Here is a 14251-nt window from a genome sequence, read left to right on the forward strand (position 1 = left end):
GGTCGCCTCCGATGGCAGAGCAGTTCCTGTGGCTGCCGTTCACGGACCTCTTCCCCCAGGTTGCCTTGGGCATCGGCGTGGGCGTTTGCCTCATAGCAACCTGTGAAGTGAGCATGCTCTCTCCTCCATTTTCCCCAGGAGGAACCTGGCACCTTGAGAAGGAGTATCACTTGCCAAGGTCACACGCCAGGTCACGATGCAAGGGAGCCTGAGGTTCTGCAGCCTGTGCTCACCCACCCAGTCTCAGCTGCTTTTGCTAATGAGAAACTTGGCAAAGAGCACGTGGTCAAACTGCCTTGCCTTTTGGTAAAGTTGGAGGACGTATCTTGCCCTTTTTTGGGGGTCTTTTGGTCCCAAAGTGGGGAGGGCACTGCTTCTTTTCTGAAAGATGTTCCGAGCCCTAAGAGGGCAGTCACGTTCCCTGAATATTCCCTGGCAGGAAATTAAACAGGGCTGGAGCTGAGTAAATGCAGAGATGAAGTTTACACAGCTTTTTACACAAGTCAGAGCGACCTTCCATTAAGGGAGCTTTGTGTACCCACACATTTAAGTCTCAGAAAAGATTATAAAGGGGCTCGGAGGTTGGTTTTGACAGGCAGAGGTCACAGGGCTGGGGCTCCAGAGTGACCTCTTCCCCATTACATGGTCACTGAGTGACACATGTTCCTTCTCTGCCAGCCTATCCGCCGAGAGACCAAGAGAGGCACGCAGGCAAGGGTGCCTTCCTGCCACCACAGGGCCATTTGACATCTGTTTAATGGAAGCTTGGGAGACTGGGAGCATTAGAGCCCCATGATTTCATAAACGGTGCCGTGCTCGCCTGTGGCGCTTGGTGAAGCTATTTCTGTTTCTTCCACACACCAGGGGGATTATTATTAAACTGCTCAGTGTCACCAAGAGGCGGGGGTGAAATGCTGCTGTCCGAAGGTTGGAGTTCATTGCTGCTGGTGGGTTTTCCCTGTGTGTTGAGGGAGGTTGCATATTACACTGCCATGGGATGGCCTCCACTTCCTCTGTGAATGCTGATGACTCCCTTGCTTGCTGACCTTTTTTGAAACCATCATCCCTGCAATGTTTTTTGTTTGTTTATTTGTTTTTGCTTTTGTTTTTGGATGCTTTGGCAACCATAGTGGTTGGTGACTTAAGGTTGCATTTTATTTTATTTATTTATTTATTTATTTTATTGGGGAAGGGGAACAGGACTTTATTGGGGAACAGTGTGTACTTCCAGGATTTTTTTTCCAAGTCAAGTTGTTGTCCTTTCAGTCTTAGTTGTGGAGGGTGCAGCTCAGCTCCAGGTCCAGTTGCCGTTGCTAGTTGCAGGGGGGCCAGCCCACCATCCCTTGTGGGAGTCGAGGAATCAAACTGGCAACCTTGTGGTTGAGAGCCCACTGGCCCATGTGAGAATCGAACCGGCAGCCTTCGGAGTTAGGAGCATGAAGCTCTAACCACCTGAACCATCGGGCCGGCCTAAGGTTGCATTTTAGAATTACCATTTTAGAACAGCCAGTAGGCCAAGCCCAGGCACTGAAATGAAGAGACTTTCTGAGTGGTAAATAGGCAGTAGTAGGCTCGGAGAAGGGTCAGGTCAGGGTGCTCTGGGGGGTTGCAGTCCGGCCTGTGGAGCAGGATAACTGGGGAAAGGATGGGGGGCGGGAGGGAGAGCCAGTTCTGCAAGGAGACCGCTCCTCTCCTGGGAGGGGCGTCTCCACCCACTGCTGTCCTTTAACCCCTTGGCCTGCGGTGTCTTATGGGGTCAGATGGTGACTCTCCAGAGTCAGTGACATGGTTCACGGGACTGCCTGGGGCTGGGAAGTCCGGAAAGAGAGGCGCAGACCACAGTCCAGGCGACCTGTTACCCGTTACCCCACCCATGGCCTAGAGCAGCACCAATTGGAAAGACTTGGTCTGAGTCAGCAAGAAACTCTGGGGTTGGGGACCTGCAGGGAGGGGTGTCACCAGCTCCTGTCATTCCCTTCTCTCTGCTGCCTCCAGAGTGAGCGCTTCAGGCAGCCTGCAGGGAGCTGGGCCTGGATGGGAACTGCCGCAGCGGCAGCCTGGAGCTCTGTGTCCAGACTCTGCTCTGCGCTGGGCTCCTGGCTGGGCAGCTAGAGGCCTGACTTCCTCTCAGGGGATTAGCCCTGGGCCTGCAGGGACAGGCACCCCCTCCCTTCTTAGCTCTCACCCCCACTCCAAAGACCAGTCAAGCTTGCAAACCCGGTCCTTAGGGAATTCTCTCTCTTATTGATGGGTCCCCTGACAGCTGGGCTTCCTGCTGACCCCGTCTTCATGGACACAGATCCTGAAGTCACTTCCCACATTCATGGGGTGGGATAGGAGAGACCTTCTTCTGACGACATTCACCCCTCACTTAAAATAAAATCCTGTACTTAAAATATAGAGAAGGATTTTCATCCTTGACTAGAAAGAGGAGGAAAATGTAAGTTTACAAAAATTGGGAGTTGGGGGAGGGGAGTTATCACTTTCTGAGGGGTGTCAATGTCTAACTGCTCATTGTTTTGTACACCTAAAACTAATAATTTTTTTTTTAATTGGAAGAATATTCCTTTAGGAATAATTAGGAAATTATTCCTAAAGGATTATTCCTAATTTCCATAAAAGGAAATTATGTTCTTTTTCTCCCAAAGTTTAGACACAACAAAACCAACCAAACAACAACTTGGTTTCTCTCTCATAAAACTCCTAGGCTTCCCAATAATCTTAATTTTGGGGTAAGTCCCCCCCCCCAGCCAGTCACCCCTGCTCTAAATTGTCCTTTGGCCAGTGTGTAGGGGACAGCTCTCGTGTCTTTCCTGGTCCTTCCTGCACCTCTGCCATTAGGTGGTGTCATCTAGGGGTAGGGGTAGGGGGTGTCACGATGTGCTGTCGGGGGGCAGGGGGACAGAGGGGACAATAGATGTGGCATAGGGGCAGAGAAAGGCCCCTGACCAAAGAAGCAGCACATTGGTCACGAAAAACTCTGAGAGAATGTCCTTTTTGCTCTGTCACTTCTTGACAGAGAGGAAGGGACACATATGTGCAGGGCCTGATTCTTGAGGAAATGTGATCATTTAAAAAAAGTTTTCAATGACAGAACTGGAGCTGTCCTTTCAGTGGTATTTTAAAACTTAAATTGGAAACTACATTAGCACTGCCCTTCTGTGCTGAGGCAACATAAATCGGACCTGCTCCTCCCCTGGGGCTCCCAGGTCTGAGGTTCGCGTGTCTCCATCCTGGAAGGTTTCCTTGGAGGAGGGGGGCACGTGTGGTCCCTGCACCCCAGTACTGCTGGGGAAGGGGCTTCACCTGCCCTTCCCCAAGGAGGCTGCCTGGGGTGCGCTGAGGGAAGGGAGATGTGGGCGGGGTGACTCAGAATCATTGGACCCTTCCTTGAGAAAGCCTTTAAGATGACACTCCCTCAGAAGTGGCGTTGAGTGGATTTTCTCAACATCTCAACTAGAACCAAATAAGGAAAACAAGATGCTAGGGGTGGGGGTGTTAAGGGCATTTTGGGAGATGACAGCCCCCATCCAGCACAGCCCGGCCCTGAATTCACCGCCCCAGGCATGAAAGGCAGCGTCCTGCGCGCTCCCCAGCGTGGCTGCGAGCTGTGGAGCTTCTCGTCATGGACCGCCTCTCCCAACTCCTTCAGAATCACCCTGGGGAGCTTTTTACATTTAGGTTCTGTCCCTAACCCCAAGGATTTGAATTTAGCATTTAGAGCTGAGAGTGCACGAGTGTGTGCATGTGTGCACGCGTGCGTGTGTGTGTGAGAGAGAGTGACCGAGCGCTGACCGAGGCGTCCCTCTGCGGTACCTGACACCTGCGATCCTTCTTTGCAGGCAGATGGCAGTCTGACTGCCCAACATGAACCCCCTCAGGGAAGGGACCAGACGTGTAACAAAGGACTCATATTATTGTGTGTTGAGTTTCAAAAGTCGAGGCCTGGGGGTAAGGTTTGCAGCAAGATGTGACAAGTCGTGGCAGCACTGCGGCTGGCAAACATGGCACCTTTGGGTGAATTATGAAAAGGTGCCATTTGCCTCAGCGGGGCCCGGGCAGATTTCAGCCTCCGGTCGTACCTTCACCGTTCGGCAGGGACACATGTGCGCCGTGTGCACACTGCTCAACCTGACGTGGTAGCCCCGTGTAAGCGCACATTTCCCCATCCCTGAAATGAGAAGAGATCTCCCTGATCTTGGAGCAGCGTGGGGTAGGAGGTGAGGAGCGTTGGTGGGGAGACCAGGAGACTTTAGACGTTGCTGGGTCCCTGAGAGGTGGCAGAGGAGCTGCCTCTACTTTGGGAAGCCTGACAGAAACCGGATAGTTTGGGGGACCAGGGTATAGACAGAGATAATAAATGCCTTTCTCGGGTAGAGCCCCAGGGCGGCGGAAGCCCTCCCAGTGTGCATGGCTCCCTCAGCCCCACCGGTGTGAGGTGGTACAATAATTCCATCAAGGTCACCTCAGTGTGCGTGGCAGTGCCGAGGGGGACACAGCTGGCCTTCTCCAGCTCCAAAGTGGTTTGGAGACAGAAGACAGCTCCTGTGCCAGCGTTCCAAGATGAACATGGAAGTGGCAAGGAGGCATCAGTGTGCATCACTGGCATGGAAATGAGGGTCCGTGCAGCAGCCACCCACAGGACTGACCTTTAGGAAGCAGAGAGAACAGCAGATGCTGGGTGGACGCCTGCACAGAGGACTGTGGATGGGATGTCCCGCCACCCACCCACCTTCAGCCTGCAGACGTTAGCTCAGTGCCGGGAGAGTGGGTGTGGGGACCCGGATCTGAGACTTGGACACCTTCAGAGCTAAGGGGAAAATAACCTCACGTGTCCTACCCACTCGAGCTTGTAGATTAAGATTGATATAAATATGCAAAGAAAACCACAAGTAAATAATGCTCTCTGCATGGTGGGATTAAGGGCAATTTCCATTGTCTTCTTTCTGAGTGCCGAGGTTTTTGAAAAGTTCTCCAGAGACCATGGTTTACTTTTGTCATGAGAATAATATTTTTTAGAAAACAGTATATAACAAAACAGCAAAAGTCATTTGCTTTTTTATTTCTCTCCCCCCTCTGGGGTCCTCGTTCCTTAAGTGCCTCCTCCGTCCCTTCCTGCCCCCGTGCCTGGCAGGCGCTAGCGTTGAGGAAGGTGGTGGGCTCATTTGGGAATCCTGGAACCGTAAGGCCCTGATTCACAATGACATGACAATAACGTCACCAAGGGCACTTTTCCATCCTCTCTGCACCCACTCGAGAGGACAGCCAGGGTGGAAGAGACACTCATCATTTTTGGCCTCATGGACATGGTCTGTCCTCCGCCCCAGGCAGGAGGGTCTGCGCTGGGCTCTCCTGAGCCAAAGGCTGAGCCTTCCCACTGTCCAAGCTCCCCAAATAGCATCCTATTTTAGAATCTGCTTTCCTGGCCCTGAGAGCCCTTGCTCAGAGCCTCTTTCTGAATCAGGAGGAGGAAAAGGCCTAACACTTAGCTGAGAGGGCCATTTGGAGAGGAAGGGAAAGGATGACAACCAGCTGGGCCCCTTTAAGGAATCCCCACCTGGGAGGGGGCAGGATGAAAATAGAACGGAAGGCAGGAGGGGGAGGCTTAGTGAGCTTCAGGGAGAAACACACTGATTATTAAAGAGTAAATTACCTGGGTCTAATTACGAGCACACTTAAACAGCACATTTCCTCTGATACAGATCAGAAGTGGCTCAGATTCTGTCACGAAGATTAGGAAAGGGTGATTAAAAAAAAAAGTGGATCTCAATTTGAGGAGGCAGCCCTGTGTCTTTCCCCTCTCTGCCGCACCCCAAGGAGTTGTGGTGGGAAGAGGAATAGACAGCCCCCAGCCCCCTTGCTCAGCTTGGTAAGAGCTTTTCTCTCTGCCATTTCTGTGGGCAGAACCTGCTCACATGTGGGACAAAGAGTCATGTCCCCCTACCCCTACCCCCCCCCCCCACCAGGTGGTTCAATGCCAGGACACCCAGGAAGCTCACTGCGCCCACTGGGACAGGTTGTCCCCCTCAGGGCTCTGTTCTCTGACTCCAGGTGAGGAGGAGGGGACCTGCTCATGCCCCAGTGCAAGAGTGACATTTCCTCACCTCCAAGAAAGAGGAGACAAAACCCAAACTAAGCCATCCCTGCAGAATGCTATTACCCAAACCCTTGTAAGTATTTCCTGTCCCTTTACTAAGTTTTCCCTTCATAATGATGCTCTTTACTAATGGACGTGCAGCATTGGATAGATTGGGACTGAGCTGTTCACCCCCACTCTTTTTCCTTGGTGCCTCCAATGTTTTATCCTCCATCTTTTCTACGTGTCCAAATCTTACACATCCTTCCAAAATGGGATCAGTCCCACAGCCTTGGTGAAGACCAGAGAGCTTGCTAGGGACTGTAGCATGAGTCCCCAGTCCCGTTTTCACCACCCACCAGTTAGGTGACCTGATACCCAGGTTATCCAGCAAGGGGACTTCTGTGGCAATAGTGTTCAAATATGGTTGACCATCCAAGTTACCCGGGAGCATCTTAAAATGCAGATTCCTAAGCCCCACTCCCAGTCTGTAGATCTATATTATCAACAACTGTCCAGGGGACTCTGAGGCAGGAGGTCCTAGGGCTGCAGGGAGAAATACCCTGCACGGACCATCCCTCCTACCCCAAGCTGCCTCCCACGACAATGTTTCTACACTTGTGTCCAGTCTAAGGGCATCCCCCCTGTTCACCTGCGTCCTTTGGTCCCCACTCTGCACCTACAGTCCAGTTCATGGGGGCTCAGGGACCCCGGCGGTTGCACGTCCAGTTTCATGGGGGTCTCACTCAGGTGGAGCCCTGCACCACTTGAGCTCTTTCTATGCAAAAGGGATAATGAGTCCTGCCCTGCCCTCTTCACTAGGTTGTTCTAATTAAATAAGGAACGTGAAGGTGCTCTGATAGCCGCAAGGTTGGGAATCGAAGGGAGTGTTATCATTGTCCCCTGGGCAAAGATTCACTGACTGCCTTGTGACATCTCTGTGTTGCCCACCACTCTTACTAAAAATCTCACAAATCTGCCTCACTGTTCCCAGGCTCGCCTCCTTTCTCTCCAGCGAGCCTGCCAGCTCCTCAGTGCTGGGAATCCACAACATCCTTTCACAACACAGGAGCCGAGGGGATGGCTGCGTTGACTGGCTGCATTCAGCTTGTTCAACAAAGTGTGCGTCCTGCTGCAAGATGGCCAGAGCCTGTTTTGGGAGGCAGTTCTGTCGGTGGACAGAAACACGGTTTCTTTGTCGGTGGAGCAACGCTGACCGGGGTCGTTGTACCTGGACTGTGGCCTCATTAACACTGGCTGACTTGGATTCTTAGGGCTCTTGATTGAGGCACTCAGAGCAAGTCATTCTCTTGGGGTGAACGGGTGAGACTCCTCTCCTATGGTTAAGGCTGAGTATGGGGTGAAACGTTCCGGGACCATCTTTCAGGTCCTTTGAGTTATCTATTGCTTGGGTAACATACCACTTAAAAACGTAGTGGCCTAAGCCAACACTTTATTATTTCCCTTGATTCTGTGGTTGACAGGCTTCAGCTGGGTGGTTTTTTTGTTCCATAGAGCTGACTCACTTCTGCGGCTGCACTCATAGGGAGCTGGGCTAGACTGGAAAGGACCTCTGCCCTCCAGTGTTTCTCTCCGGTGGTCTCTCAACGTTCAGTTCTCTAGCTGAGCTTCTTTACAACATAGCCACCGGCTTCCAAGAGCTCAAGATCCAGGGGGCCATGTTTATCAAGCCACAGGCTTGTGCTATATTTGCTAACGTCTCATTGGCTCACACAAGTCACATGACCAAGAAAAACCCAGAGGCGTGTTGGGTTTGGGATCGCTGAGGTTGTAATTCACCACAGCCTCATTATCTTTTCTTGGGAAGTCTCTCAAACACTGCATAGGACAGGACAGCTGCCATGCCAGACACTGGTGTTCGCGTGCTCTCTTTCCACTGGCACCCAGTGCTGAGGCTCTGCCATCTCCTGGGCTTGGAGGCTGGGGTGTGACATGGGAAGGTTACACAGACATGCCAGTGGTGGTTTCTGCCCTGGGGTGACCCCAGCCTGTAGGGAGGCGACTCAGAGGCCTGGCAGGTAAGCATTTTATTGTTCTGTGTCTGCAGTAGCGCCTTTTCACATAGCTGCTGGTCCTGGACTTCTCTTTCTGGGGGTGACCTCCAGAGAGGCCTGTGTGAGTCCCTGCAGGTAGCTCCCAGGCTGCAGGAAGATGGACCCACAGCCGTAGTGGGGACAGAGTCCCAGAGAGCAGTCTCCAGGCTCTTGGCCTCACGTGGAAAGGTGCTGGCTCGGGTAGTAGATGGCCATCAGCTGTTACCGGTTAGCCATTTGCCACTGATATAACTGCTGTGGCTATGTTCGTTGGTGGGTTGGCAGAGAAGTGGACGGCAGGTTGCGGATCCTGTGGCTCTTGCTTCCTGCATCTCTAACCCAGCCGCTAGCAAGAATATAGTGGTATGATTTCCCTATCTACGGCTCTGTGGGTGTTCCTTTTTGGCCTCACCATGTCCTGCGTTCTGGTGCTGGGAGCAGGACCAGAGACCCTGCATGACAGCTGTTGGCGCCCTTCACTTCTGCTTGGGCTGCCTGCAGGTCTCTGCCGCCAGGTGCACCCACATGAGAGCATGTATGGGGCTGTGCTGCCTCTTTTTTCTTGCTGAGGGCAGGGGTCTTGGGCCCAGAGCCCATTCTCACTTCCAAATTCCCCTCCTCATCTCTGACCATGTGGTGGGTGACACAGCGACCCACAGCGCCCTGTGGGCTGGCACACCTTGGATTTCTTCAGGGTTACACAGGCACCTGCCCCGTGACCCTGTGGGTAGATGCACATGTAGGCCGTGTGGGGAGTGATAGTCCCTTTGGTTTCCTCACATCTGTGCTCTTGGCTCAAACTGCTAGCTCCTTTTTCCAGAAAAGGACCCTTATGTTTCACCTCAGGCTGCATCCTTCATATCATATGTATGCAGGGGTGGATGGACTGGTAAGTCTTTAGGAATCAGGAAAATGGTGTTTCCTCCCTTTGGGAGAAAAACTGAAAATCCTGTCCAGAGTGACTAGAATACTGATTTATACCATCCCCTCACCAAAGCCGAATCACAATGGAAATCATTCATGTCTTAGCCAGGGCTTGGGGACATACAGGCTCAGCAGTCCCGGGACACAGCAAACATGTCTGTGTGTCTTTGGAGGAGAAATGTCATGAGATGACACCTCTGTGGCCTTTGCCGAAGCTCAGGAGACAATCTGTTCACGATGTTGGTGACAGACAGTGATGAGGTTAGGAGTGTTTTTACATGCAGATGTGTCTACAAATCAGCTTGGCTCTCAGAATGGTCACCTTCAGCCTCAGGACTCAACAGGCTTTGGGGCTCTGAATTGAGCTTTGCAGATTGGGAAGGCGCTGTTTTGCTGGAGTGTCTATCCTGTGATTGAGCTGAGTGTGAAACCTCAGGCGCTGCTCTGTTCTATCATTGAAATGATCCAAGAGTGAATTCCTCTCTCTTGGGAAGTCGTACAGCTGCTGGGATTCGTATGGATCTAGTTATCTATGCTTGTGGAAAGCAGAAGTCCCTCCAATCCAATACTGAGTCATATTTATGTAAATCGAATCGTCCTCTTCACCAGCCTGTAACTACAAAACAATGTTATGTATGCCTTATTTATAGCAGGAACCTCACCAGCCAGAAATCGGCCATCTTCAAAGCATCTACTGGAATCTCTAAGTGGTGATCCCTTAAACAAGAGTGATGACAGTAGTTACCATGCCAGATGCCTTATCCATCGCTCTGCTGTGTCCCCCTTAGCCACGCTGCTATTTGCTGCTGGCACAGCTGTGGAGAGGTGCCTCACTGAGGCCACACAAATGCCCAGGGTGCCCATTCTGTATCCTTCCAGAGCTGGAGCCTAGGCAGAGTATAAAGACAACCCTTCTCCCAGTCCTGACGTGTGTCCAGCTCTTGAAGGTTCGCTTTTGAAAAGTTTAACCGGCTCCAGGCTATCATCCATTGTTCAGAGCCTCACTAAGTCTCAATAAAAACAGTCCTGGTAGTTTCTGGCCCCTGCCCCTCTAACCACAGAAATGCAAAGTAGCCCCCCCCCCCCAGGGGGGAAAGGTGGGGCAGGCACATAAGTGCCTGTGGTCATCAGGACTCTGGGGATGTAAAGGACATCCAGAAACCCACTGCAAACTAGCTGCAGCAAAAATGGGATTTGTTCGGTGGCTAAGCTGAGAAGGCTTCTGGAACAGTTCCACAGACATGAGAGCTGCAAGACGTAAGGCGTTGGGGCAAGAATGTAGCACAACTGCCCTCTCCCCCGCACCCCCATCTTTCCCTCTTCCTTTTCCCTCTCTTTTCTCCTCTCACCTCCCCCTCCTACCTTCACTTCTCCCCTCTCCTCTGTTTCTCATTTCTGACTTCATCCTGGACAGCCCTGTCATGGCGGGGATGCGTCTACTGGTGTCCCAGATTCACACGCTCCTATTCAGCGACCATACTGGAAAAAAGGGCATCTCTTTCCCAGTGTCCACATATATATGTATGCGTCTCAAGGCAGGAATATGATTGCCCTGCTTGGGGTGGTATTGGTTTCAAGGGCACTGGGTACTCTGATTGGTTGGGTTGAGGTTTTGTGACGGCCTGTGCCCGGGAGGTGGGGTGAGATCTATTTCCAGCCAAAGAGGGGGGCACAGCCAGTGCAAGTCCGGTTCCCTCCCTTCCCTCTCCTCTCTGCCCCTGCCTTCCATCTGCTTTTCCGTGAGTATACACTGCTCTGGAGGTGGGTGGGTGGAAGTGGCAATGTATCAGTGCTGTCTACCCTGCGAGTCTGCCTCTCAGACACCTCAAGTGTCCTGGTGAACTTCTGATGGATGTCCGTTGCCTTCATTTGCCTCCTATTTCCCCAGCACACCGCTGAGGGGTGGGCCGTTGGCCTGGGTGTGTGTGTATGGAGTCGGTGCCACAGGACGCGTGGGCCTCTTTGTCAGTCAGCTGACAAGGAGACGCTGTGTCCCTGTCAGCACAGGGCGGCTGTTTGACCCTGTTGTTTTTGACTCAGACACTGAGGAGATGGAATCCACGCTTTTCAGAGGTATTGCGATGAGCGGGCACTTTGCCCCTGCCCTGGCTGGGGGGCGCCCCTTCCTGTCTCCTCCTCATGTCTCCCTGATGCCAAGAGGAGGGCGGCTGGGTGAGGAGATGGCCTTCCAGCTGTGGACGCATTTCTATGGGCATCGCAGCACTTTTCCTCCACTGGCAGGGCCAGGCTGCTGGCACCTCCTTTCCCCTCATGCCCTCAGCCTGAGGGAAGCATGTCTGGGCATGCGCGGGCCCTCTGCTCCTCAGACACCGTTTCTCTCAAACTTTTGGATTCTTCCCTCAATCCTCTCCCTTCTTTAAAGACTCAGGCCTTTGGGAACCCAAGCCAGGAGGCTGCTCTTTGTTTTTCCCCCCATGCCTGTGTCATTCCTTCTGAGGCAAAGGGCACAGGACGTGTAGCTGCTTGACTGGGGTGAAACAAAGGGAGAAATCCTGGGAAAGAGTGGGTGGGATTTCCCAGGAAGAGCCAGCCCGGGCGGCCTGGGCTCCACCGCCTGGGAACTGGCCGTGTCTGCAGACCAGGGGCACAAAGGCTTTTGCTTCCTAGCTAACACGCCTCAGGTGATTTATATCCATGTGTCTCTCCGGGAGTCCCTTCCCTCTGGAACATTCACCCTTCAAGGGATAAACATAGAATGGGGTGTTGCCTCCCTGCCTCAGCAGATCAAAATTCCTAATTCCTGTCAGCCTCTGGGAGCCTCAGACTCTATACTTTACATAAGCCTTAATGAGTACTTTGAGGAGTGACAGGTGGTGGGCCTGCTTATTTTTACCCAGACGCTGAGTGCTCCTGAGCAGGGCAAGGTGTCTTGTTCTCCTCTCCCCCGCACCCCAGGGGGGCCGTCGTTAAACAAACTTGAAGGTATCCTGTGGTGTCCCTCCTGGGACTGTAGTCCATTGTAAGAACTTTTGCGGATGGTACCCCCATGAGGGAACACAGCCCAGGATGTGTTGGCCTTTTTTTCTTTTTTTTTGGTCTTCTGGGCCTGTTGGGAGGGAGGGAGCTACTCTGTGATGGGCAGAGGAGGCCGGCTGTGCTTCCTCAAGTGTGTGAGCACGCTTCCCTTAGGAATAGCTCTGGGGACTAATTGGGGGTTTTTGCCCAGGAAGTGTCACTAGGATTTGTGGAGCGTATTACGAGCCATCAGAGGTGACAAGTGGCTGGAGAACTCAGCTGCTTACGCACTGGTTGGTTACCTGGAGACCTGGGCAGGGCTGCCACTCCTGAGGCCCTCAGCACTAGCTGGTTCTGCACTATGGTTGTCTGGCGGGGGGTGGGGCACAGTCTGAAGAAGCTCAGCAGTAACGAGGGTGCCAGAGCTGGGCCTCCTGCCCCGCTGTGACGAGAAGGGAAGCAGGCCACACATTTCCGCTGACCCTGCACGGAGCTGCGGCAGGGGATAGCTTGTGTTTCCTGCAAACTCACCAAAATTTTGGAGCCTGATGATGCCGTCTGAAGGAATTCTAGAAACTTGAGGCCCAGCAGTGATTCCTTGAGTGGCTACTCCTTGTTCCTGGGCCAGTGCACAGTGGGGGCACAGCAGACCTGGGCCCCCTCAGAGAGCTTCGCTGTTTGCGGTGGAGACAGAGGTTCCAGGCCTGCGTTAGTTACAGACTCAACAGTGACAGGCTGCAAGGGGGTGGGGAGGGTGCTTTGGGAAGGGTCGAGTCTTGTCAAGGGCCCTTTCTCCTCCTGCTGCCTGTCCCTGAGCCCCTCCCAGAGGCCTTTCCACACTGTCCTGTTTTGTCTCTCTCAGAACTGCTTCCTCTCGTGGCTAATTCAGCAGGAGTCGAGGAGATGGGGGAAAGTGAGGGAGGCTGTGAGGGCCTGAAAAATCACTCAGCTCTTGCCCCCGGGCTCCGGGCTGATGGCGCTGCCAGCCCTAGGTGCCCAGGCCTCTCCAACAGCTTTTGACAAAAGAGGGTTTCCTCTCCTCCCCTACATCCATCTGCGGCCACCAATCCTCCATTTCCGGACTGCCTTCACCTCCCAGACGTGCCTTGCAAAGCCTAAATGGATGGTGCTAATTTTCCTTTCCAGTTTTTAATTACTTAGTGCGACTTGTTTTCCTTTATCTCCTTAAGGGGAAAATTTGAGACTTAGGTTTGATAGGGAAAGGGTGCCCCAGGATTTACAAATGGGGTTGCCAGCTGCCTCTGTTCAAAGGTAGATAGGGAAATTGAATAATGTATCTTAGAAGTGTTTATTAGCATTCTGACGAAGACAAGTGAGGGATCTGAAAGGAAATCTTCCAGAAGTGTTGGTAATTTGTCTCCTGGAGAAATCAACTGCTTTTCCCCCAAAGCACGCCAGCCTCCCTATTCAGCGTGCAGGCTTTAAAAGGAGCCCAGATGGATGTATATATGTCTCATCCCCAGTACTTGGCAAGGGACTCAGTAAGTATCCCCTGAACGAATTCAGTCATCACCTGCGGCTTTGGGGGGCCATGGAGGAGTAGTTGAGAAAAGCTGCATTGTTCTCTTCAGAACAGTAAACCACCATAAAGACAAGCACTTTAGGATTTGCAGTGCATCCCCGGACCCTCGCAGACCCCAGGTGAAAAGCTCCTGGAACAGAGTTTATGTCTGTAAAGCTCCCCGAACATACACTATGTCCCTGGTGCCCATCAGACGCCTCTGCCTCCTCCTTGTTTGAGCACAGGGTGGTGGCCAGGAAGCCCCAGGTCTGGAGCCACACTTCAGAGCCTCTTTCCCAGTCACCCATCTTGGCTGTCAAGGACCCAGCAAATGTGGACTTTCCCCCCTCCAGAAATTGGGAAGATTTGGCAAAACTGGGCGTATATTCCTACGGCAACAATTGGCTGGGCTGAGTGTTGGTGGCCCGCTTTAAGTAGGCCACGGCTGTGTCGTTTGTCTTGGCCCCTCCTCAGCCCCTCAATCCACTCTTCTTAGAACAGAGTTAAGTAAAAAACTTTTATCTCTGAAGACATACTGAAGATATATCACGAAACACAAGGCCCCCCATACACATACCTGCATAAAACACGCACATGCCCTCCCAGGGTGTATGCAAGGCATCTGAATTTGTGACGCTGCTCTCTTCCTCTTCGTAGGGTGGCTCTGAGTTCAGTGACGCATGCAGAGCTGTCTGCACA

This window comes from Rhinolophus sinicus, chromosome 5 (assembly GCF_057876585.1).
Source record: "Rhinolophus sinicus isolate RSI-liver-muscle chromosome 5, RSI-T2T, whole genome shotgun sequence".
In the NCBI taxonomy this organism is placed as follows: Eukaryota; Metazoa; Chordata; class Mammalia; order Chiroptera; family Rhinolophidae; genus Rhinolophus; species Rhinolophus sinicus.